Raw genomic sequence first — 26,983 nt, 5'->3', positions numbered from 1 at the left:
TTGCAGAATTCGATTCTCACTTTTGCCGTTTTTGAAGGTAAGCCATTTGAACTTCAAACTCATACTTGCACGCATCATAAATGAAATATGAGCATACCATCTTGTTTCTGCACCCATGAGGATCATTAACCCTCAATCAATTGCATCATAACATGATCATACACGATTTCACATTGAATTTCAGTTTTAGGGTTCTTCATGTTCATCACAAAATTGACCCCCTTAGAGTGAAAATAAATGAATTTTGAGGGCACCATCATGTTCCTCGTGAAAAAACGAGCAAGATAGACCTTTCACTTGTTCAATTTGGTTCAGTTTTCAGAAAATTCAAATTCAAATGGGGATTGTGTTCTTGGCGCGTTTTTTGGTTCATAAGTTTTGAAATTTAGTTGGAAAATATATTTTACCAAACGCGTATTACTAACAAGCCACAAGCGTGGCTCAGCTGGTTATTGTTTTGGTTGGTGACCTTAAGGTCACGAGTTCAAGTCCTCTAGGGACCAAACCTATTTTTTTACAACTAATTTTATTTCATTTTTTTAACAAACTTCATCAATTAATTAAACCAATCAAAATTCATCATTTTCACTTCATTTTTTTTACACTCTTTATTTAATATACATATTTTGACAATATAAAAAAAAATCACAAAAAAAGATTCATTTAATATATTTTTAATTGAGTTTAAAATGACTTGTTTTTAAGTACTTTTAATACCTTTAAATACTATTTTTCATTTGATTTTCAAACTTAAACACTTGTAAATATTTTTTGAGCAAGCCCTAATCATTTAGGTATTAATTAAGCATAATCTTTTTGTTTATCTTGATTAATTTGATTTCTTTCAATTTCAAATCGTTTTAAAACAAGCGATCGCAATTCTTTTCAAAAAAACGATAAACCATCCCTTTTTGATTTCAAAAGAAACTATTGATTAAATCTTTTTATTTGATCAATTGATTTTCAAAACGATGTGGGGCCTCTCGAATATTAGAGAGTATAAGTCCCTTTTCTCTTTCTTTGTACAGTTTTTCTTTGTACAGAAAACTTTTTCCAAATTACTTCCAAACAGTTTTTTTAACAAATCTCACATCTTTTTCAAACCATCCACCCTGTTTTATGAAAATAAAACAGGGGCCTCTCGAATATTAGAGAGTATAAGACCCACTCCTTTTTCTTTTTACACAGTCTTTTATTCAAAATAAATAAACTTTTTTTCAAAACAAACTTTCAAACAGTTTTTCAAACGACGCGTCTGTAAATAAAGCAATCGACCATGTTTTGTAAAATCCCACGGGCTTCCACATAGGTATAAGTCCCAAGCCCCTTTTGTACATACCCATTCCAGTACATGAAATTAGGTATTTCATTGTACGCCTTTTGTACATATCTCAATCAATGTGTTTTTTAAAACTTTGAATAACAAACCAAAAATGAAGGTTTCTTTAAATCTTCCCAAATATACCATGGGCCTCCATGTAGGTATAAGTCCCAAGCCCTTTGTAAGTACCTGTTTACATAGCTTTGAATAAACTCAAGTGGACTTCTCCCCGAGTGTGAGTCCCGAGCCCTGTATATACAAATGGATCACGCTTACAGGTATATTTCCTTCATAAACTCCATTATATACACACACTTTGTCATATATGTATAACTGTTCATATTTGTTCATGTACTTGTTCATATTTGTTCGTACTTGTTCATACTTGTGATTGTGTTATATGCTTATTCAACTTAGTACAACACTAGGTTCCCCATAGCCTCCTATTGGGCTTCGTACAAAGAATCTCCCTAGTTTAGGTTAGGACATAGAGTATGGTTTCCCGGTGAAATCGCTCTAAGAGCTCAAACCAACTATACCATGCCTCCCCTTGGGCTTTGTACAAACGAGTGTCCCTCCCATAGCCTCCTCTTGGGCTTACAATGCAAGGACCCTCGATTGTCCCTCCCATAGCCTCCTCTTGGGCTTACAATGCAAGGACCCTCGGATAGCCTCCTCTTGGGCTTCGTACAAGGACCCACGGGCTTCTTATAAGCATCCCCAATATCCAAAACAAATACCCTAGGAGATTAGACATTTTTCATCTCTATGCTAGGAGTATCTCTTCTATATCATCACAAACAATCAATCAATCAAAATCAAACTTTTTTGCCACAAGACTGGCTAATCAATCAAACTGTTTTACCACCGTACTGGATGATTAATCAAAGTTTTTGTCACAAGGCTGACTTCATTGAAACTTTTGCCACAAGGCTGGCTGATTAATCAAAGTTTTTGTCACAAGGCTGACTTCATTGAAACTTTTGCCACAAGGCTGGTTAAACACAAAAACATCTTTATCATTCTAAGCACCCTAAGTGGCATGGCCCCGGGCTTATAATGAAAAGATTTTCAAACAAATCAAATAGGTGTATGTGATGATATAGATTAGATACATCTAGCATTTAGACGACATTTGTCTATTTTCCTTTGCTTCCACTAGCATAAGTGGGAACTACGATTGCTCTGACTTTCTCAACATCCCTTTAAGAATACGTAGGCACAAGGTCGATCCTTGGCGAGCAAAACAAAACAAAAAAAAACCATTCAAACCATAGCACCCGTAGACCCCGAGCTACAGATGCTCTGATTCCCTCTAGGGGATATGTATGCAGAGGATCGCGATGATCTTTGCGAGCATAATCAAACAAACACCTTAGGTCCCACCTATTTCACAAGAACCTCCACCACAACAAGAATGGAATAAACAAAACAAAGAAACCTATAGAGTACTATAGATACGTGGGGTGCTAATACCTTCCCTTCGTATAACCAACCCTCTTACCCTGAATCTCTCCCCCACTTTTTAGGTTATTGCAGCTTTTTTCCTTTTCCTACTTTGGAAACAATAAAAAGTTTGGTCGGTACAAAAGAAAAATCATTTTTTGAGCACTCGAGCCCAAAGAAGGCATCAGGTGTCTCATCCTGAGAAAAAGGACAAACGATTTTTCCCCGCGACAATAGTGACTGCCTTGAAAATGATTAATGATAACCATCTTGGTCACTTTTGATCGAAACCCTTATTGAAAGGTGTACTTAATGATTATCTTGAATTTGAATGCACATGCAAATTAACTGAGAACTACCCTGCCCCAGGTTAAAATTGCGGGTTTTTCGTTTAAAAAAGAAACTCCAACTTCGAAGGCTCAGAGGGGTTGACTAGGGATTAACTTCCTTTTTTCTCCAGTGTTTGGGATTGAAACAATGCCTGTACATCATCAGCAAAGTTTTATTCGAAAGCATACAATTCAACAACTTGGGTATTTCGTTGTCATCATCCTCCCTCCAATCTTTGCATAAAGAAAAAGAACGAGAGATATATTTTTGTTTTTTTGAAAGATAAAGCATAAAGATAAACACAGTGAATGTAAATGGATTGATTCAAATATGAGATGCTCATTTCATTAAAATTAACATTCGAGAGTAAACAAAGTTCAATGCAGTACACAATAAAAAAACAAGGAAATTGCAAACAGAAAGAAACAAGGCCTAGTGACTAATTAGTGACGAGGAGGAGCTATCCTGTCTGAAACACTTGGCTTTAGGAAGGTAGCTTGTCAATCTCAGTCTTCAGCCACTCTTGTCATGCTCGGGCAAAGGATTCTTGACAACATTGGGATTAATATCCTTGAAATATAACATATTTGCCCTCATCAACTCTTGCACTCTAGCCTTCAACGCGAAACAACTTTCTAAATCATGGCCAGTACCACCTTGATGAAATTCACAGTGTAGATCAGATCTGAAACCGGGTGGAAGAGGATTCGGAGGAGTAAAAGCTCTTGTTGTAATAAGACCTTTCTTAACCAATGCAGGATATAGCTCAGTGTAAGTTATGGGAATAGGATCATAGGTCGTCCTACCACGATTCTGATTCTGAATAGCAACTTGAGGTTGAGGAGCTTGAACTTGTGGAGCCTTGGTCACAGGAGCAACTGTAACTACAATTGGTTGATCATAGTTATTAGTCCTTTGACGAGGTCTTCTTCCTTCATCACTCACAACATTTGTTTCTCCTTCCTTTTTCTTATGGAAGTTTCCAAAAGACTTTCTTGCCCCATTAGAAGATTCAGCAGCATTGGCAACTTTGCCATTCTTGATTCCTTCTTCTAGCCTTTGACCGATGGTCACCAAGTCAGTAAAGTTGGAGGACATACTTCCAATCATCTTCTCCCAATAGAAAGGTGAGAGAGTGTCCATGAACATTCCAGTTAATTCTTTTTCAGCCAAAGGAGGTTCCACTTGAGAAGCTAGCTCTCTCCAACGTTGAGCATACTCCTTGAAAGACTCTCTTTCTTTTTGAGACATGTTTTGTAGTTGACGACGATCAGGAGCCAGGTCTAGATTGTACTTGTATTGCTTCATGAAAGCATCTGTCAGATCTTGGAAACAATGAATACGAATCTTCTCGAGTCCCATATACCATTTCAAGGAAGCGCCAGTCAGACTATCTTGAAAGCAATGGATAAGCAGTTTTTCATTCTTAGTATAGGCAGCCATCTTGCGGTAGTACATGGTCAAATGACTTCTTGGACAAGTGTACCCTTTGTACTTTTCAAACTCAGGAGTTTTGAACTTGGCAGGTATGACCAGATCGGAAACCAAACACATGTTCTCAGCAGCAACCCCAAAGTAATCAGCGCCTTCCATGGCTCTTAGTCTTTTTTCCAGGGTTAGATATTGTTCTTTGACTTCATCAATGTCACCAGCTTCTCTTTGACTTTCACTTTGATGATCTCCAGCATGGTACTCAAAGAGAGGATTCCCATAAGCGGTTTGGGCAACGGCGTGCACAATTGGCTGAGACTCAGTCATGATTGGAGCTTGGAACATTGGTCGTGAAGTTTGACCAACCATAGCAGCAGTGGCGTGAGGCGGAGAATAATTTGGAGGTAAACCAAACTCGGGCCAAGTAGTGGCTGGCCTTTGAACAGGAATAGGGTCTTCAACATTGTCAGCGACCTCTTGAATGACAGTCCTTTGAGGTGGTTCCCCTCTAGCAATCAGAACTTGCAACATCTCGGTGAGCTTAGTCATTCCTGACTTCAGATCTTCAATCTCCATTCTAACTTCAGCATTGTGTTGTTCTTGGTCCGCCATTCTTCGTCTGACGTTGGCTCTAGTCTCGTACTCGTGTGGAGGAACCAGTTTGACAGTTGACAGATAACTGAATGAAAGAGACAGTTGGAATGAGGTACTTGCATGATGCAAATGCTATGCAATGTCATGCAATGTTGGATGCAAAGCGTGATAACAATAACAACCTATTGAGGAAGGCTCCTTAAGTTAGGACAGTTCTAAGTTCTTCACCTAAGAATCCCCTCACAAGGTTAGCTCTATAGTTTTTGGATATAACATAACCTCTACAGATGGAACGGGTTCTAAAGGTCCTTGGAGTTAACGACGAAATCAGATTTCTGCCATGCGATGGGCGAACCATCTTATGACAAATTTCATGACTAAGTCTCCTCCAAGTGGGGTTCTCGTATTAGCCATTCAAGGTGTTCACCTTGGGGACTAGCACTACACAACCACCTCCTAACTTATGTTTTTTTTCTCTTGTTTTTCAAAAGCTCGGGTTGAGAGCTTCACTCAAATATCATTCCCATACCCACAGATGAATATATACAGAAATAAAATAAAAGCGATAAAGCAAGAGTAAAGGAACATAAATAATACAAGAATAAATATAAAGAACATAAGCATTAAAAACACAAGAATAAACAAACAAAAGCAAACACTCAAACATAAAACAAACTAAACTAGGGTTGACCCTCTTAGGATTGTATGTCCCCAGCAGAGTCGCCACTTTCTATAGCGGTAAAAATGTGACTCGAGCGTAATCGCGCGCTCGAAGTACAACAGAGTCGCCACCGAACTTTATTTATTCCAAGAAGGAAAGGGAAAATATCGATAAAACCCACAGATAAAGAGGAAACGGATAAGATGGTCGTTCGCAACTAAATTAGGGTTCGGGAGTCGGTTAGGCAAGGGGAAGGTATTAGCACCCCTCACCTCCATCGTACTCGATGGGACCCATTTAGTTAGTTTCGTGTTTGAGTGTTAGCGTGATGTTTGCGTTCTTTTGCTTATTATTCGAGAAAAGATAAAAGAAAGTGTTTTTAGGTGTTTGGTTATTGTGAAGAAAAAGAAAAGATTTTTTTATTATTATGCTCGCCAAGACGTTTGTATCTTGTGCCTACGTATTCCCTAGTGCAATGGGAAAGTCAGAGCAATCGTAGTTCAGGCGAAGAACCACGAAAAGTTTGTTGGTTGATTTTAGCGAGAGGTACTCGATCGCTTTCAAATGGAAATACTACGCACACATGGATATGATATCACTACAAGAATGGATGACTAAATCAAGATAAGACATGATTTTGGCCATCATCGCATTCGAGTGGAAGATATTCGATCTTCACATGTGGAAGTATGTTCGTATTGAAAATTGGATAAGTGTCTCGTTTATGAGAAGAGTTTTAAAAGCCCTAAGGCAAAAAGGTTTGACTGAAATTGAAGTTGTTTTAAAGGGACATTTAGCAAAGGATTGAGCATAGGTGTTCACCTAGCGCGTCTTTACCCAAGGTATTGAACAGGAGCGAGCCCCATTGTCACTTGTTGTCCTTGTTAATTAATGTATTTTGGTTCAAAAGATCAAGGTATTCAAGAGGTGTGCACTTCTTGTCACTCGATCTTTCGGTTTGATTAATGTGTTTTGATTCAAAGGATCAAGGTATTCAAGAGGTGTGCACTTCTTGTCACTTGATCACTTTGATTTTATTAATATGTTTTGATTCAAAGGATCAAGGTATTCAAGAGGTGTTCACTTCTTGTCACTTGATCACTTTGATTTAATTAAAGTGTTTTAATTCAAAAGAATCAAGGTATTCAAGAGGTGTTCACTTCTTGTCACTTGATCGTCTTGATTTGATTAATATGTTTTGATTCAAAGGATCAAGGTATTCAAGAGGTGTGCACTTCTTGTCACTTGATCACTTTGATTTTATTAATGTGTTTTGATTCAAAGGATCAAGGTATTCAAGAGGTGTTCACTTCTTGTCACTTGATCACTTTGATTTAATTAAAGTGTTTTAATTCAAAAGAATCAAGGTATTCAAGAGGTGTTCACTTCTTGTCACTTGATCGTCTTGATTTGATTAAAAAAAGGTTTAATTCAAAGGACCAAAGATATTCAAGAGGTGTTCGCTTCTTGTCACTTGATCACTTTGATTTAATTAAAGTGTTTTAATTCAAAAGAATCAAGGTATTCAAGAGGTGTTCACTTCTTGTCACTTGATCGTCTTGATTTGATTAATATGTTTTGATTCAAAGGATCAAGGTATTCAAGAGGTGTGCACTTCTTGTCACTTGATCACTTTGATTTTATTAATGTGTTTTGATTCAAAGGATCAAGGTATTCAAGAGGTGTTCACTTCTTGTCACTTGATCACTTTGATTTAATTAAAGTGTTTTAATTCAAAAGAATCAAGGTATTCAAGAGGTGTTCACTTCTTGTCACTTGATCGTCTTGATTTGATTAAAAAAAGGTTTAATTCAAAGGACCAAAGATATTAAAGAGGTGTTCACTTCTTGTCACTTGATCACTTTGATTTGATTAAGAAAGCTTTTTATTTAATGTTTTAATCCAAAAGAATCGAGGTATTCAAGAGGTGTACACTTCTTGTCACTCGATCTTTCGGTATGGTTTAAAGAATTTTTGTGGAAGAAATAAACTCGACGTTGGATCGAGAAATTATTTGACGACTTGGCGTTGGACCAAGGTTTATTGATTTTCGAATTGTGAGATTAATCTAATATTTTTGGTATTTTTAATATGAAAATAAAAATCTAAACTAAGACATGTTTTTTTGGTATTTTTGTATAGAAATGAAAACAATCATTGAAAAGAATGAAGTGAAAGTATAAAAAGATAAGCAAATAAATGGGGTGTAAAACAAAACATGGAGGTATAATCAAAATTTTGGGCTCAGAATCATCATAGCCCATTAACAAAACAAAACTGCCTGGAGGGGTGTTAAACGCAGATAGGGGATGGTAGCATAGAAATTTGAATGGGCCTTGGCCACTCGGCCCACAACGAAATAAAAGGAACCCTAACAATAGGTGAAGTTGAATCGCCTCCTCCTTCATACTCTGCTTCACGTTAACAGCCTCTCACATACCTCTCACACGACCTCTGTTCTCTCTCAGTCACTCTCTCGCTTTGCTCTCTCTTTTAGCGTAAATGACAACAACAGAAATCTTCTCCATCTCGCATCTCTCTCGCGCGCTCACGCGATTTCGATTCAGTGTCAAACAACAATAACCAAACAATCACGCAATCAAACAATAAAACCCTTATCCCTAATTGCAAATTCAAAAACCCAATGATTTCACTATGATGTCATGGTTTACAAATCACAAATGGAAGCAATATGAAATTGAAGCTTAAAGAGAGAAAGAAACGATTGAACGCGTTAGCGACAACTCAGGTACCTTTTCGATCCTTTTCTCTGCTCCGAACTCGGCTTCTTCTTCTTCTCGTAAGTTCCGGTTCAGACCCTTATGTGTGTCGGTTGTGTGTAGCTGCTGTGTTGTTGTTGATGTCGAAGTTGTTCGCGTACGAAGCTTGTGTGTGCTGATTGTTTGGCGCTTCGGTGCGTTTTTGTTTTTTTGCAGGTTGGTGATTTGAGTGAAGGTTTATGGCTTATCGTGTGAGGATGATGAAGTGTAAAGGGGAGGGAGTGAAGAAGTTATGAGTGTGAATGAAGGCTGAATGTTGTGGTTTTTATGGAGTGAGTATGAGTATTTTGTTGTGGTTTTGATGATGGGAATGAATCGATTTTGGAGGAAGCTTATTTGTGCAATGATTTTGACAGAGTTTTCTTGTGGTTTTTTTTTTGTAAGGCTCCCTCCTTTCTTATGAATGAAGTTCTCTTTATATAGGAGGAACATTAGGGTTTTAAGGAGAGTTTAAGATTAAAATTGGGGGGAAATTGGAGAGGTTTTTTTGAACAAATCTGGTATGCTGATCTATGGCTTTTCACTGCAGGTTTATGTATGCTTGTTTAAGTGAAAGTTTTGGCTTGTATATGCAGCAAAATGGAGCAGAATAGTAGCAGGTTTTGGCAGCAACTTTGGACAGGATGGTGCAGTTTTTTTGGAGTATTGTGTTTGTCGGAGAAAGATGCAGAATATTGGACTTTTTGAACGTATTTTTTTTTCTTTGTACATTGGATCAACACACTTTTCGAACTTTGTGGGCTTTTTGTAAGTGGATTTATGGATCATTAAAATAAAAGTAATAACCATAATAATAATAATTATAATAAATAAACCAAAAAAAATAAAAAATTATTGACAATAAAACAAATTGATTAAAAATGAATACTAACAATATATTTTTATATCTTTTATAAAGGAAATTAAACTAAAAATTTAAACATGGTAAAATGCGAATGAAAACTAATTTTTTGTTGACTTCAATAAAAAGTCTAATTTTTTTCTAAAATATGCAAAGTGCGATGATTGGATGCACATGAAATGCGAATGCGACATGACTATATAAAAAAAGACTAGGTCAAAAATTGAGGTGCGACAATGTACAAACAATATATTTAACCAACAAGGTTTATCAATAACTAAAAAAAACAATTTTTGAGATTTTGAGATATTGAGAGATGGAGGTCTTTATCAATGACTGAAAAAAATACAATTTTTGAGAGTTTGGATAATGACCGATGTAGAGATTTATCAATAACTGGAAAAATACAATTTTTGAGAGTTAAAGAATATGGTTTTTGAGAGTTTGAGATAATTAGAGATGGAGAGAAGAAGAAAGAGAACAAGGATGATCAAAAACTTACATGACTGATCGGTGGTAGTGGCGTGGTGGTCCGTCGTGGTAGCATCGACTTGAGGTTGAAGGTTGGCGAGATAAGAGAATGTGTGTGGTTGCGGCTGTGTGTTGAAGGAATGCTCTGAGAATGAATTGAAACCCTAGTAGTAGAGAAAACGTGGATTGGGTTTTTATTATTGGGCCTAGTCTACTACAATACCCACTTATACCCAGTCTTTTAAAACACTAGTAACGAAAGTATAGGTATTGGACCGGTCGGTGCAGTTTTCACTGGGCTAGAAATAACAATTTGAAACCGACCAACTTAAACCATTTGAACCCAATAAATAGAAAATTGGTAACTCGAAAACTCAACCAAACCGATCCATTACTTAGCGGTCCATATGGGCTGGTCGGATTGGACCGGTTCAGGAAATTGTTTAGCCCTAGTTAAAGCTAACACTTGCAGCAGCTGGTTTCACAACTCTTATGAAACGTTTACTTCTTTTTTATGTTATAAAATTTTTATGTTTTTCCAGTGTTTGAACAAAAGCTTAAACATGGTGTTTTTTTTATCATTTCCTTATATTTTTCTGTGTTGGAATACTAATCTGATATTTTTAAGATGTGTATGATATCACTGCTAATCGTATGAAACTTCTAATGCCTTTTTTTTAATTTTTCCTGTGTTTTAACAAAAGCTTAAACATGGTGTTTTTTTATCATTTTTTGCAGTTCCTGATACCATTCATTTTTTATGTGTTTAAAATTTTTGTTATTAAAAGTTTGTTGACTTTTCCTGTCTTTAAAACTAATACTTCAACATGGTGCTTTTCATTGCATTTTCTGTAGTTCCTGATACCATTGCCATTTATTCATTGCAGTATTCCCTTAATCATGTCAAGACCACCATAAATGATTAGTGACTTAACCCCTGGACAAAATGTTTGGAAAATTGTTGCTCGCGTTATCGACTTATGGATTGTCAAGGAAAGGAATGGAAACCAACATATGGAAGCTATTTTGCAAGATGTCAAGGTTTGTATACGGTTTGTCCTTCATGTTATCATGATGTTATGCAATAATATTTTACTAATGCATCTCATTACTTAATCAAAAGGGAAACTAAATACATGTCGTCACTCACAACCGCGAACTTGATGCATGGAAGCAGAGTTTACTTGAGGGAAAACATATATGGTTTATGATGGTGGACCCCTAATCAATGACCTCCCATTAAAAGTTTGTGACAACAAGCTCAAGCTTTTTTTAATGGTACGACCATAATCACTAGCATAGACATCCCTGAGATACTGCTTCACACATTCCAATTCAAACCCTTTAGTGAAATCTTGAGTGAAAATTTCGATGTTGATCACTTATATGGTATGTACTACTACCGTGTGTTTCTTAATACGATTATCTTTAGTATTTTTTATTTTAACCTTTCATTGTTCTTTCAAACAGATATCATAGGTGTTCTACAACAAGTTGTGAGGACCCGGACTGAAGGTGTTGGAAAGAAACCTTGCACCAACTTTATTATGGCTGATGAATTGTATGTCACGTAAAAAAACCATATGCATATGCTACCCTATATCGTTTATATCATAACTTCATTGTAATGATACATTCTTTTCTTGATGTATTAGTGGCACTGAGCTAAATATGACACTATGGGAGGCATACGCTAACCAGCTTATGGCTTTCTCTAATGAAAATGGTCCGCCAATTGTCATTTTCACCCATGCTTGGTGTCGTCAGAGCTCAAGTAATATAGACACTTATGCCTCTAATATACATTTACTTACGCTATTTTGGTTTTTAACTATTTCATATTTCATGTTTATATGGTTCTTTGTAGCCACATGGAAACTCAATGTTTCAAATGCTTGGAATGGTTCCAAGTTAATGATTAACTTTGAACATGATCAAGTTGCTGAGTTCAAAACCAAGTCTGTAAAATTGATCTTGCCCTTTTATATTTCATAGATCGGTTTATCATTGGTAGCAACAATCAATTTCATTTGCTTTTCTGTCGACTTTTTCAGGGTTGCAATTGCAAACCTTCTCCTGATTGTTCACAGTCACTATCACTACATTCTGTTTCACAAATCGCTTTTGATGACAAATTGTTCTTATTTACTAAAGACGTCTGTCATACCCCAAAATTTGCCCATCATATTTATTCATATTTCAGTCCATCTGACTTTCAAATGCTCAAAGATACACAAGAAGGAAGCATGAAGTCTTTCTCTCCTAAACAACAGCCTCTCAACTAGGGTTTTGTAATTCTCAAAGTAAAATCAAGTTCTAAGACCTCAAATGGATCCCATGGTCTCTCATATGCTTCAAAGGGTCCTCATGCCAAGTTTCTAACTCTGATTCATAGGATTGCTCAGTCAATTGCTCAAATGATCAATAGGCGACTGGTTTGACCTAAAAGTCAACTGTGGTCAAAGTACAATCAAAATTCCTGATTTTTGGTCAACATCCTCATTTCGAAGTTTCATTCATCATTTGATCAAGTATTGATCATGATTCATCAAGAAAAGATCAGAAATCAACAAAACCAAAAGTTTCTAAATTAGGGTTTTCATAGGAGAAAGTCAACTGAACTTTGACCAGCCATAACTTCCACATGGAACATCAGAAATTTCCCATCCAAAGCTCATTTTGAAGGAAATTGAATTCTCTATAATTTTATCTCTCACAAGCCAAGTCTAAAAATGCTTCATTTGAGAGATATTGGTCAAAACATTTTAGGTCCTTCTAAAAGTCAACAAAAAGTCATCTTTTTGCAAAGAAGTGTACATGAACATGGAAACTTCAATGGAGATGAAACTAAAAGGAGTGTTTAAAGGACCCTTTGAGATATCTAAAAAGTCCAAGAACATTCAAAAAGGTTGAAAATTGAGCGAGATACAAGTTGCACAAGTTGGTCATTTTTGAAGAAGTGCATGAAGGAAAATATTTGTCAAAACCAATTTTGTTCCAAATGGGCCCAAGTTCTTTTGATCCAAACATGATCCATAGTCTATCCAAGACCCCTTAAGCCCATTCATGATTCATTTCTTTTATTTCTTTTATTTATTTTATTTATTTTGATTTTTTATTCATTAAAAGTCAAATTTAATTAAATAAATAATAAGGAATATAAAAGATATGCATGAGTTTATTTTTGCAATCAATCTTAAATATATATTCACATAAAAATCCAAGGGATTTCGTTGGCCCTTGATTGAGAAAGATTGAATGCAAAATAAACATTTCTTATTCAAATTTCAAACATATCTTTTCATATATTTTTCTTACCAACCAATTGATTCTTTCCAAACATATTAACCCTAATGCCTTGCCCTATATATACCTAAAGGTAGTCAGATGCTTGAGGACGAAAAAGAGGAGCAAGAGAATAGGATTGCAAAATGAAAAATCAAAGAAAGAGGTGAAAGTAGGATTTCTCGTTGCAATCACTTTCAGGGCCCTTCATCCATTCCATTTGATTTCTAAGGTAAGGTATGGTAAGAATGCACTATTAAATAAATCCCATGATGCTTGGAATACACGTCTCATATTGCTCATGTTCATTCATGTTTTGATTGTCTTAAAGCATGTATCATCACGTTTTAATGAAGACTAATCATGTATTTGAGTTTTGGACGATGTTTGGAGTGAGTCAGGATCGTATTTCGTAAGGTTTGAGGCCGGAGTCGAGAGCCACCATTGTTAGGGCTTCGGAGATCTTTGCTTCGTGTTGCCCGTTGCAAGAATTTTTAGGCCAAACGGCCACCACCATTGGATCCGCAAGGTCCAAATTAATGGATCTGGATGCTTTTGATTATTTGTTTAACGTAAATTTCTGGAGTATGATTTTGCAGAAAAACACTATGAAAAATCGTAGCAAAAAAGGAAGCAGAATGGAAGCAAAATGATGGTTGATTTGGGGAAGAAGATGATGAATAGTTCCTTGGACTCTGACCGCACGCGTGTTCCCATCCTATTCGCTGGTCAGAATTTCAATAATCTCTCTCTCACCAACGATTGGCTTCTCCAAGGAATGCTGGGCCCCACGCGCAGAGTTTTTGACTTTTCCAATAAATCCATGTTCTATTATTTATTTTGTACATTATTATAACAAATATGAAATGCAGTGTGTTTGGCAAAGGGGTTTGTTGGTGACTAGAGAGACCTGGGTTCGATCCTGAGGATTGATATATTTTTTTTCAAATCAATTAAACACAAATCCTACGCCCGCTGTCCACAGGAGCTTACCACGCACCTTCAACTCAGGCCATCCAATCTGATCAAAACCAAGTCCAACTCTCAGGAATGTGATGTCCACGGTACGCCCTCATCAATGCACCACACTTGATCATACGCCCAGGTTCCTTTAATTATTTTTAGTTACTTCTTTCTTTTTACTTATTTATTTCTTTTAAAAATATCAAACCTTTTTAAATTCAGTTTTTTTATTAATTTAGAATAATTAATTTAGTAAACATATTTAGATTTTTAATTTAGACTTTTAATCTACTAATTAATTAGGAATAGGTTTTTAGAAATAGTTAATAGAATACTTATTTAATTTTAAAATCCAAAAAATATTGTATCTAAAAACTAATTTTAATTACCTTTTAAATTATCTAGAATTAGGATTTTCAAACTCTTGTTGCCCATTAACACGATTTCCAAACCTCACAAACCTTTTTAGGTCACAGTAAGTTTTCTTAAATAAACCTTGTAGGTTTATGATTAGGTTTGCCTTTTGTAATCAAATTGAATTTCTTCAAACGCGCATTCTCTTCTCATCCCATACTCCATTGATTGTCGAATGCTCTCTATTTAATTTTCCTCTTTATTTATTTAAATTATTTGCCTTTATTTATTTATTTATTTAGATTATCTGCCTTGCCTTTTTAGTCATAATTTTGTATTTGCCCCATTTGGGTTTGCCTTATGCCATTTGCCTTGCCTGATTAATTCTTGCAATATTACTGTATTCCTTCTATATTTTGCCTCTGTTTTCCCTGCAGGTGTTTATTGTAATAATTTAGATTTATCTTTCCGCCTTTAATTTTCCGCATACAGGTGTTTATTGTAATAGCGTAGGACTTTTATTTTTCTGCCTTTAAATTTCTGTATTTTTTAACTGCGTGGTTAGTAATCCTAGGGAGTGCAAGACTATTAACTGAATCTAGATCACTAATTTACAAGATAAATATCATCGAAGTTAACCACGTGATTGTGCACCCACACACCTTTAGGGTAATCCCTCTGGTCGCCTTGTTGCCTTATTACTGTTGCCTTGTTGCCTTATTGATAATGCCTTGAAGTAGTCAAGTCCCTCGATTCCGAGGATACCTAAAGCAAGGTTGCCTTTAAAGATTAAAATCATCATATAATATTTTGTCCCTTGATGCTGCCTCGAAATAAAGGATGATTGTCCCCATTGCTAAGGTATCCTCGCATGATGCCTAAAAATGACTATTATATCCTTCCCTTAGACTACCTACCCTCTTTATGGCAGGGACAGTTTTATGGCGAACGATAATCTCGATGACCCTTAACATCCAATTGAAATACTTCCTGCCTTCTCATGGTATGGATAGACCCTTTCGCCCGAAAAGCTAAAAGAACGATCTTTCAAACTTAGGATAGTTGCTACTAATTGCTTGCTCTAAATTCAAAATCTTTTTCCCACTCTTTTCAAATCAAATTAAAAAAGGCTACGCTTATTTACAAGCTAAAGTCCTCATTCAAAATCTTTTACTATTCACACACGACACTTCAAACTTCTCAAACATACAAACAAGTGAGCTAAGCAATTAAGAGCCCATGAAAAACCATGGATGCAAAGGGTGTCTTACACCTTCCCTTTATATAATCTACCCCCCCCCCCCCCCCCCCCCCGAACTCAAAATCTTTTTAAAAGGTCTTTTTCTGTTCTTTTAGCCTTTCTATAAATTGGATAAAATAAAAGTCGGTGGCGACTCTTGCTTACCGCGACATTTCAAATAAAGTCAGTTCACCGTATTACAACGTCAAAACAATTGAAGAAATGCTTTGTCTAAGTGATGTTAGCTTCTCAACTATACTATCATGAATACTTACCATTTTAATAACGACTTTTTATTTTATTACTTACAATATGATTCAATGTGACATGCCTAGGAAACATACTGCAACACAGTTGGAATGGCTAAATGATTCAAGGCTAATTGTTTTGGGTGGTATTATGAGGTTTTCCATACATGTGACAAGACGAACAAATGCCCTGGAGAATCCTTTCAATGCGACTGCTCCGAGACCATATTGACACCGATAACCAAGTAACAAGCTTACTCTGTCACAAACTCATTTGTTGGAATATTCATTACATCATAAATGTTACTACTCAATCTTTCTCCTTTTTTATTTGATAGGTATAAGATAAAGATTACAGTCGAACATGAATGCAGAGTTGGTAACTTTGTTTTCTGGGATAGGAATGCATCCCAATTGTGGGAATGTCGGCTCATGATTTACGCCAAATCATGAAGAATGTATGTCTTACCCAGTCATTGCACTGTATCAAAATAGTATAATGTGATATACTAGTGAATACAAACTGTCATGGATATCTTGGATACTAAAGCAGTTCATTTTGAAAAAAAAGTATTGCTATTGTTTAAGATTAATATGAAATATATTACAAGGAGTTGTTGCTCATGACTTGCACAACAAAGAAGATGAAGAAGAAGAACATTACAATATGCTACCCAACATACAATCATATTGTAGAACAATGTAATGAACACAAGAGTTATTGTTCGTATTGTGTTATAGTTCTAGGATTCTTAATGTACATTGTTTTAACATAAGAGTTGTTGCTCAGAATTGTGTTAAATAATTTGTGCTTAATCAATTGTGTAATCTGCTTACTAGGAGAAATCATGTAAACACAAAACTTATCAACTGCATGTTAAGGGTACCTTAAGACACCGATTGAAAGTCAGAAGCTCGAGAAGACAGTGGTTGTGAGTCATTGTGAAAATCCTTTTAGAAGACCGAGTGAAGGTCAGAACTCTAAAGGGGTAAATGAATGTTATATCCATTGAGATCATTGAACGTATCATTTCTTGACAGGTAGTCACAGGCGGTTGCTTGTGCAGGGGTAGTCACTTACGGTTGCTTGTCCCGGGTTAGTCACCGACGGTTGCCCGTGCATTGTTGTTCGTCACTTATGGTTGCTTGTGCATTGTAACGTTAGTCATCGGTGGTTGTCCGTGCAATTGTAATCAGTTTGGTTATAGTGGATTAAAACCTTGTATAAAGTAAAATCACCTTGGTAGGTGAAATAGACTAGCTTGGGGATTTCTCCCGTGAGCCAGGATTTATCAGGTGTTATTTACTTCTGTTTATTACCTTTAGATTGTTAGAAGCTATAAGAAGACTCAAGTTTCGAAGAAGGTTGAATGCTTTTGAGAAACGATAAGCTTTTGATAAGTAAAAGTTGAAAGCGTATAATGAACATTAGCTACTCAAGCTTCCGCACAAGAAAACAAAGAAAAGAAAAATTATTAAAAACCCAATTCAAACCCCCCTTTTCTTGTGTTTTTATCTACATTCAATCCATGCATCCCGTTTGGATAAGACATATGATTTTGAATTCAAATCTTCTTTCGCTCGAGGCACTAAAACGGAATCAACGTGGCTGTCGAAGCTTCCTTCTAAATTTCTCTAAAATATTCTAAGTCCTTAATCTCTTTGCCTTCGAAGATACTTTAATTCAAACTTCACTTTGATAGACCAAGCTCCTCTTATGCAAACGAGAATCTCGAATGGCCTTTCAAAAGCCATGTCCCATGCCTCTCTTCGAGATATAACTTTTATAAACACATATTTCCCATTTGTCGAAATATTTAGCTAATAGGTTTACACTTGGAGCAGTACGCTGAGGGGAAAAAAGTCTCTAAGAAACTGTATCTCGTAAGATTAATACACACTCTCTCATACGCACTTGCTATTAAATTACCCATTTCAGGGAAACACATCCAGTTTCTCTTTTGTGTGAATCCACTCACGCTTGGTACAAGAGCGTTATATATTTCTTCAACTTTCTCTTTACTCCCAAACATGTGTGTGTATAAATATCTATTTCCCCTTAACTCTTTGATCATGTTATGTCAGACAATAATGTAACCCTCTTCCCCTTTCCTGAGCAAACCGAAAAATAGCTCGAAAACCACAGTTACCATCGCCCCCACATTGATGACCCGTTCAATGTACATGTGCATAAAAACCGACATGTGATTGATGAATGGTATTTTTGGTGGAGTCGGTGTTATAGGTGGTTTGCTAATACTGGGGCCTTTGAAAGCACTTTTTGAGATTTTGGAGTAGGTGAATCGGGAAATATTTTGTCAACATGTTAAAAATATGATGGACTTCTGGTAGTTGAACTGTCTCCCGGTGTCGGTTTCACCTTCTTAGGTGCCCCTTTTGTTTTAACCGGTTGAGAAGGTGGTTTCAAATTCGTGGTCTTCGGGAATGCAATCTTCCTCAGTTGCTCTTTGATGTAGAGTTTGGTGGCGTCATCAGCTTTCAAAAATCTTTCTTAAATCGTTTCCCATGCAGACAAGATGGAAATACTTGATCTTTCGTTTTACCATCATCTTTAAAACTGAGTCTCTTCCAATGACTAAAGACCTCGTCCATACGTATCGGACAATCAACTTTCATCTTCTCAGATACTACACAAGCACAAGGGAGACCATATGTTTTCAAGATTGTACAACCATACTTTGAGCTGTCGGAACCGACAATAGAAGCACGTTTAGCTTCGTGAAAAATATAATTCAGAGATGCCCGAGACAAATTACCGACCAACTGAGAATATAAGGTGGTGTCTTTGAATCCATGTTCCAACACCGTGATACTGCAACCAAATTATGTATGTATCTTGCTATGCTGGTTTAGTATCATCTGGTTCATGTTATCCTACCTCGTAATCAAATCACCCTTTCTATTTCCCATCCAATTCTTCAAACAAGCATGATCAAACTCAACTCGGTTTGTTGTTGTATTTTTTAGATGCATAAACTCATCGGTCCAAGCACAAACAAACTTCTCATTTACCTGATCAAGTATTATGCTTTCGACATATTTCACTAGATCGGGATATTTCATGCAAACACTTCTGAATTGTAAAACAACATCGGTGTATAGTTTATGTTGTAGATGCACTTACTATCACATTCCATGCATCCATAGTTTTCTTCACAATAACACCCGCCTTGACCAGTTTTCCATCTTCACATGCAATCTATTTTGTCCCTACCGCGGGTTTAACTCGATTCTGATATTTTTAGTAATATGGTACTTACGAAGTAAGACGTAAGAAATAGGAAATACAGTTGCAACCGAATTCATTAATGTTATATGTTGGTTGGTAACTAATTTGTGGTTTTTACACATTTATTTACCGTTGATTTTAGTTATCATTTCTTAATATTGTCAAGTCTCTTACTTCATTATTCTACATTTTATGCTCTAGTTGTGTATTGTACTATTTACAGACTCAAAGGAATAAATAGAGACAAATCAATACGAAAAAGTACAAAAAGTGGAGTTTGAAGGAAGTGAAAAATCATGCTACAGGAGGCCTGACGCGACCACTCGTGTCACCTGACACCGTCCGTGTGAGGATGAAGCGTGGCCAAGAAAATGCAAAAGAGATGAAAGTCAGGGGTCTGACACGGCCCGTGTCAGCAAGTGTGAGATCTGGAAATTTTCAGCATGTTTCTCATCGTGATAGACGTGTAGTACTTTGATCATAACTAGAGCTTCCTAACTCGGAATGACGCGCTTCTGGCGGCAAAATTTTGCTAACAAAAAGGGTTACAACTTTGACAAAGACCTCAAAGCCAAATTCTGAAGTCAAGGACAGACACGAGACGTGTTACTTGACACGGGCTGTGTCAGGATGCCTGGGACAAAAAATCAACTTTTAAGATAAAAGAAGTCTGACATGGATGCTCGTGTTGGCTGACACGGCCCGTGTCAGCATGTGATGCTGATTTCATGATTTTTTTCATATTTTGTCCATGGGTTAAGCTGTGGGGGCGTTTTAGATACTTCCAACTGACCTAAGTGAATGTGTGCTATTTAATTGAGTTTTGAAGAAGAATGAAGGGACTTTTTGGCAGAGAGAAGAATACACTATTGAGAATTAGAGAAAAAAAGGGTTTGGAAGAGAAGAAGGTTTTCATGAACTGAAGCAATTGAAGATCAACTTTCATCTCAATTCTTGTAATGTCTCTATTTTATATTTTGTTTTCTTTGAATACTATGAGTAGCTAAACCTCCCAATGCTACGGGGTGTCCCTGATTAACATCTGTAATGAGTTTGATTTCCCAATTTCAATAATATATTTGTCTTTCATATTCAATTTAATTGTACAATGTTTCAAAAGCTTTCCTCGTCGGACCAACAGGATTGATGTATGACTAGCAAATAGGCTGGACCGCCATTGTTGGATTTTTGTATGATTATACTATAGTAGATATTGCATAGGAATATGGATACCCTATAGTAAGGACATTTTTGATAACTCAATTGCTTAATCTCATCATAATTCGCTAAGGAATTAGGACTTAGGATGAACAATTAAAGGTTTGTCCGCTAAGGAATTAGGAGTAAATATTCTTGAGAACCGATAATTGATGATTTGTAAGTTGTTATTGAATTAAGGATTCAGAATTGTTACATGTTAATGTACACACCTACCCTAACATGGTACTCATATTTGGGAAAAACAATCTTCTACTTTAATTTGCAATTTAATTCATAATTTTTCAAACCAAAACCCCTTAGGCTTTTGTTTAATTGAATTGAAACACAACTATATAGTATCACGCAGTCCTTGAGATTGACATTAGGGGAATTTCCCCTTTATTACTACAGAGGCAAAATAGTACACTTACTATTTTACCGATCAAGTTTTTGGCACTGTTGTCGGGGATTACTGAAATATAGAGTTTTGTGTTTAGTTCAATTGAAATTTTGTTACTCGTCATCTAAAATTTTATTTCCAGTTTTATTGTTATCATTTTTACTCGGTTTCCACTAATTTATGTTTAATCTTTTTATGCGAGGAGAGCCCTCAGCTGAATTTTCTTTTGAAGCATAAATGGAAAGAACTCTTCACACAAGACGCATACAAGCTCGATTGGTTAAACTGAAATCTGAAGAAGATGTTGTCTCGGTTCATTTAGGTTTAGATACTGAAAGTGAAGAAGAAATCATGGGCGTCAATTTCAAAAGTCCTTCGCATAAAAACCATCTGATACCAACTGACGCAGTCGGAAGCTCTAAAGGAATAGCAAGCGCTAAACCTTGAATGAAAACAGGGTTGGAAGCGCAAACCTATAGCTAAGCTCTGGAGTCCACCAGGAATAAAGAAAACTTTGGATTCTATTATAATGAAAGATAATCCTTATGGCCATGCCAAAGGTCTTTAAATACAGGAAACAAAAGAAATCCTAATGGGCCTTATGGGCTTTTAATCCAAAACAGAATTTAATAAAACAAATAATAAAAAAGAAATTGCTGAAATATTAAAATAAGAAAATTCTTAAATATTAAAATGCTTTCCGACGCGCGATTTCTTCTTCAATACGCGTGGCCAGCCTTCCTACATCACTACGGTGGGGAAAATGCACCGGGTGGTAGGTTGACAATTGTAAACCCACCTGTGAATGCGTCCAATTTTCAGCTGCATCCGAGCACCATCACTCTACTGGAGAGAAGACCTTTCACCGGAAAGGTCAATAAAGATGCCAACAAACATCTACAAAGATTTTTAACTATGAGCACTACTCTCAAGATTGATGGGCACACAGATGAAGCAAAAAAGTTGTGAATGTTTTTGTTTACACTAGTAGAAGATGCTGAATAGTGGTTCTATTCTCTCCCAGTAGGCAGTATTACATCATGGGAAGAGATGGAAAAGGCTTTCTTGAATGAGTATTTTCTAGCATCTGTATTTCTAAGAAAGAGGTATGAAATCTTGAACTTCAAGCAAAAGGAGGGCGAGTCCTTAGGAGATGCCTATAAAAGATTCAAAAGGATCCTCGTGGCATGTCCCACTCACAATATTGATCAAACTGAGAAGATGCAAATATTTGTGAATGGTCTTAGAATTAAGACCAAACAGTTGATTGATATTGCAGCTGGTGGCTCATCCAATTTTACAACAGCCCCTGGTATCAAAAAGATAATTTGGTATCAAAAAGATAATTGAAGCAATTGCGGCTAATGAGCATCTAAAGTTGTATGATAGGTGTGCAAGCAAGCCTGGAGGAGTTATTGATCTGAAGCTAGAAAAAAAGAAATTCGGGTTAAAGATGCAATAGCTGCAGAAGTTGAGAAAAAATTGAAAGCTATGAATACAGGTGGCTCAAGTTTATCCGGCTCAGGCTGTCAGTTGTAAGATTTGTAATGGCCCTCACCAAGACGTGTATTGTTTTACAACTCCTCAACAGATTGAGGAGATCAAGTTCTTGAAGCAGAACAATCCTTATTCTAACACCTATAATTCGGGGTGGAAGAATCATCCAAACTTCTCCTGGAAATATCAACAATAACAAGTTCCTCAAAAGGCATAATAGGAAGTAGCTATTGAGAGACTGGCTGGACAATATTCTCAGTTTCAAGAAGAGACAAGAAACAACCATAGGAACACCACAACTTTAATAAAAAAATCTGGAAGTTCAAGTGGGGAAAATAACACAACATCTCACTCTACAGGCACAAGGTACTCTTCCGAGCTCAATTGTGAAAAATTCGAAAAACCAAGAGAATATCAATGCTGTCACAACAAGAAGTCAGAAAGTGCCAGAGTCTGAAGAAGAAGAAAAGCAATAGATGACAACTTGGTTATAGAGGTAGATCTGGAGGTGAGAGAAAATCCCAAAGAACCTGAAGTAGTGGCACTACCAGTCAAGCCACTTGAAGAGAAAAAAAAAGGAGGCTAAACCGGTGATCAAAATACCATTCCCCTCTAGAGTAGCCAAGAAGGATTCGAAACAGAAGGATTTTGAGAAGTTTGCTGCAATGTTCAAAAAGTTAGAGATTAACTTACATTTCTTTGAAGCACTTGAGAATATGCCTTTGTACAAGAAATTTATGAAAGAAGTGATTTCTAAAAAGAGACCAATGGGAGGTGAGCCAGAAATGGCAACCGAAAAGTATGGTAGAGTCTCGCCGGAAAGGAGGATACCAATAAAAAAGAAAGACCTGGAGCGGTGACAATACCTTGCAATATCAATGACAGAACGTTCAAGAAGGTGCTAATTGATTATGGTTCTAGTGTGAGTTTAATTCCATTGTCTATCTTAAAAAAGTTGGACATTGGAAAGATAAGTGAGAGCGAGACAAAATTGAAATTAGCTGATCACACCATTAAACAATCATATGGGATAGCTGAAGATGTATCGGTGTTAGCTGAAGATTTTGACACAACCAATAATGTTCTTCGATGTCATTTGATTCGAAGAAAGAATGGCCTTTAAAGGGTCATCTCTAACTTATTATGTGTCAGGAAGTTTTAAGTCGAAGTAAATCTGAGGTAATTCCTCTTCGAAGTATAAGGGGTAAAAGACTTAGACTATTCTGACATATTACAATCACGCTGGTTCGCTTCGAAGCGCTTCGAGCGGGAAGATTTGAATTTTAAACGTTTTCGTTTAAAATCAAAGAGACATGTGGAACTCCAGGAATTCAAGGCGCATGCAAAAGAGCGACGTGGCATCTCATTATAGTAGGACCGTTAGGGTCGAATTAGTATAAATAAGGGTCTTAGTGGTAGAATCCGCGGGTGTACATTTTGTACAAATCACTCAAGTATCAAGCGTAAGAGAAAGAGTTTTCGTTGAGAAATGTTCGTGTAACACCATTACATTTTCAATATTTATCTTTCGTTTTATGAACACAAAGTCATTTAAATCCCTTTACATTTCTTGTCGACTCATTTATGTTTACAGTCTAATCATTTCGAATTACTTTCTGCAATTTCTTTCGTTGCATTATATTTCACATTATTTTACATCAAGTCATAGATTATGATCTTTTCTTTAAAAGCAAAACCCATAAATATAAATTCAACTATCATAGAAGACACCTTTTCGACACATGTCCTAGGATCAATCTAGTCGATCCTGCGAGTAACCAAAGTATATTTGATAGTTTGGAGGACTAGCGGTTGTTTACCGGAAATCACTGTAAACAATTGGTAGAGATTGATAAGTTTGTCTTTCCAGTTAATTTCCATATCATGGACATTCATGAAGGTGAAGAGACTCCTATCCTTCTTGGGCGCCTATTTTTGCTTACTAGCCGCTGCAATTTGGATCTCGAGAAATGGACATTGACCGTATAATTATTTGATGAGGAGGTGACACTGAAGGTGTTGGAAGTCAAAAAGACAGGTGCAGGTGGGAAGAATCAATCTTCGGTTGGTATGATCAAAAGTGAAGGAGAAAGCAAAAATCCAAAACCTCTCCCAGAAAAAGTTTCAAACATAATCTTTCAGGGGGCCTAAGCTCATGCATCTATCAAAATTCTGAAAGTCCTTTAAGAAGTCAAGAATAAAAAGAAAAAGGAACATCAAGGTGAGGAGATAAGAATGGGAAGTGATTTGAAGAGAAAAGTGGTACATGTTTTCATCTTCATGAGTTTTTAGTCGCGAAGGTGACAAGCAACAAGGTTTGGAAAAGAAAGTACCCTCCATATTAAAGGGTAGTGAACCGTCGAGCCATGCGACGTTAAATGTAACACCCAAATTTACCCCGCATAATATTAATAAAATCATAGTATCAAAATCTCCATTCGAAAACAATTCATCACAATCAGGATGTCACATTTACTTCATAACAAGAACAATTGCTCGCAATCATAATAGATACATAACATATATAAACGGATGAACCATTCAAAACGATATAGTATTTAAAAGAAACAACTTTCAATTACGCAATGGAATTCAACATATTCAATCTTAGAAATATCATGTCATCTTAATCCAACAAAATCAGCTTCATACTGTAAACATACTTCAATAAACAATTAAAATCTCAACAAATAAACAAATAGAAAATAATAGTGTTCATCCCCCTCGAGTGGTACGTATCAAAGCGACAACACCAACTCAACTACCGAAGGTATTTAACCTTCATTCCTGATTACCTGCACGTTACCAACATAGGGGTAACATTCAAACAGAAGGTGTGAGATATCTTACAATATAAAAGAATGCATGATAAATAAAATAGGAGATATAGATCATACATAATTTCACCATTCATACAACATTAGCACCGTTCATCAGTCAACAACAACTAATTCATCAACATATTATTACAACAAAATCATCCACTTAATAACATAACAAAATCATCAACATGATATAACCACTTATTCATCATTGCAACGACTCAAATGATGCAACTAGAAATGCAACTCGTTACAATGCACATGCATGTGGTACCAATGGAACAAAACTCCCAACTTAATAACGGAGCAAAACTCCCAACTTAATAACGTCCAATTAATAGAGGCATCAACAAGGCATAAGCCTTCAACCTTAAAACAAGGCATAAGCCTTCACTTTAAACTTTTGTCAATCCAGGCCAACTTACAAAGCATGAGCTCCCAACTTTTATGCTATGAATGCGGCCACGTAAGAATGCAACAATAACAATAGAGGCAAAACAACTTGAATTTGCTAATTAATTGAGGCAAAACAACAACAATTTTTCAATAACCACAACATAACAACGATAGCAACAATCATCAACAATAGCTTAACAACAACAACAATTACAACTACAAGACATAAGCCTTCAACAAATGCCAATATAGGCCATCACTTCATCGTCATAACAACATCAATTCACCGTTTTATTCATACCTCATCACATACTTCATATTACACACATCATCATAACATCATCAATTCATCATATTCATCATAATAACAACAAACATCATAGTACACAAGTCAAGTAACAACATGAAACGGTTAATTAAACTTCTTAATAAAAGCACATTTATCTTTAATTCATCACATGGTATCATTATCAGCTCATACGGTTCGAATACGTATAACTAATTGCATCAAGCATACAACATCATTATTAGTTCACACAGATCGAACTCATACAACAAGTATAAGTTATATAAAATAATTTTATACTTCTTCTCAATTCATTTTTAAAATATAGAAATTTATTTTAGCTTTCCAACAGTCCAAACGGCGCATCAAACGGACACCCGAGTCAAAAGTTATAGATTTTTTAAGTTTTTAAGAAAAATCAGTTCGACTCAGTGGAACCCGGTTCCTCTATTAGGGGAACCGTTTCCCCTAGTTAAAAATCATATTTTTTGCTCCAAAAACTCTGGGAACTCAGTTCCCTTATTTGGGGAACCGGTTCCTGCTGTAGTAGACCCAAAATTTTGTTGTTTTGCTGCTACGAACCTCAACCCTTCAATACCCCAAAAACCATACTTTCCCCATACGAAAATCACCAATAATCATAATTTTTCAATGCAAATACCAACATCATACCATTATTCACATATAAACATCAATTCTTTCAATTGTACAAACATTACAAAGTATTCACATCAATCATAAACACATCAAAACTCAAATTCTCCACACATTCATGGATATACAATTTTGAAGCATAATCTCTATCATATCCATCATCATGTCAACCCTTTGAGAGTAAGAACTCCACCCTCACCTTAGCAAATTTCTTCAAAAGTTGCTCTACCAATGGAGGTTCTCCCTTTGCCCTAGCTCAGCTTCTCTCTATTTCACGTTCTCTTCCAAAATTCTGCAACTTCCCTAATTTCTTCTAATTCCCTTATTTTATTAATTCCTTACTAACTTTCATCTCTTTAATGGACTTAACATCACACCTCCCCTCAATATTTATACTAACATATTTTATGGCCCGATTACTATTTAATCAATTATTCTATTGTTGTTGTTGTTATTATTATTATTATTATTATTATTATTATTATTATTATTATTATTATTATTATTCAATCT

This window comes from Vicia villosa, unplaced genomic scaffold (assembly GCF_029867415.1).
Source record: "Vicia villosa cultivar HV-30 ecotype Madison, WI unplaced genomic scaffold, Vvil1.0 ctg.003202F_1_1, whole genome shotgun sequence".
Lineage (NCBI taxonomy): Eukaryota > Viridiplantae > Streptophyta > Magnoliopsida > Fabales > Fabaceae > Vicia > Vicia villosa.
The sequence above is the reverse complement of the archived record's forward strand: the minus strand, read 5'-3'. Positions refer to the sequence as shown.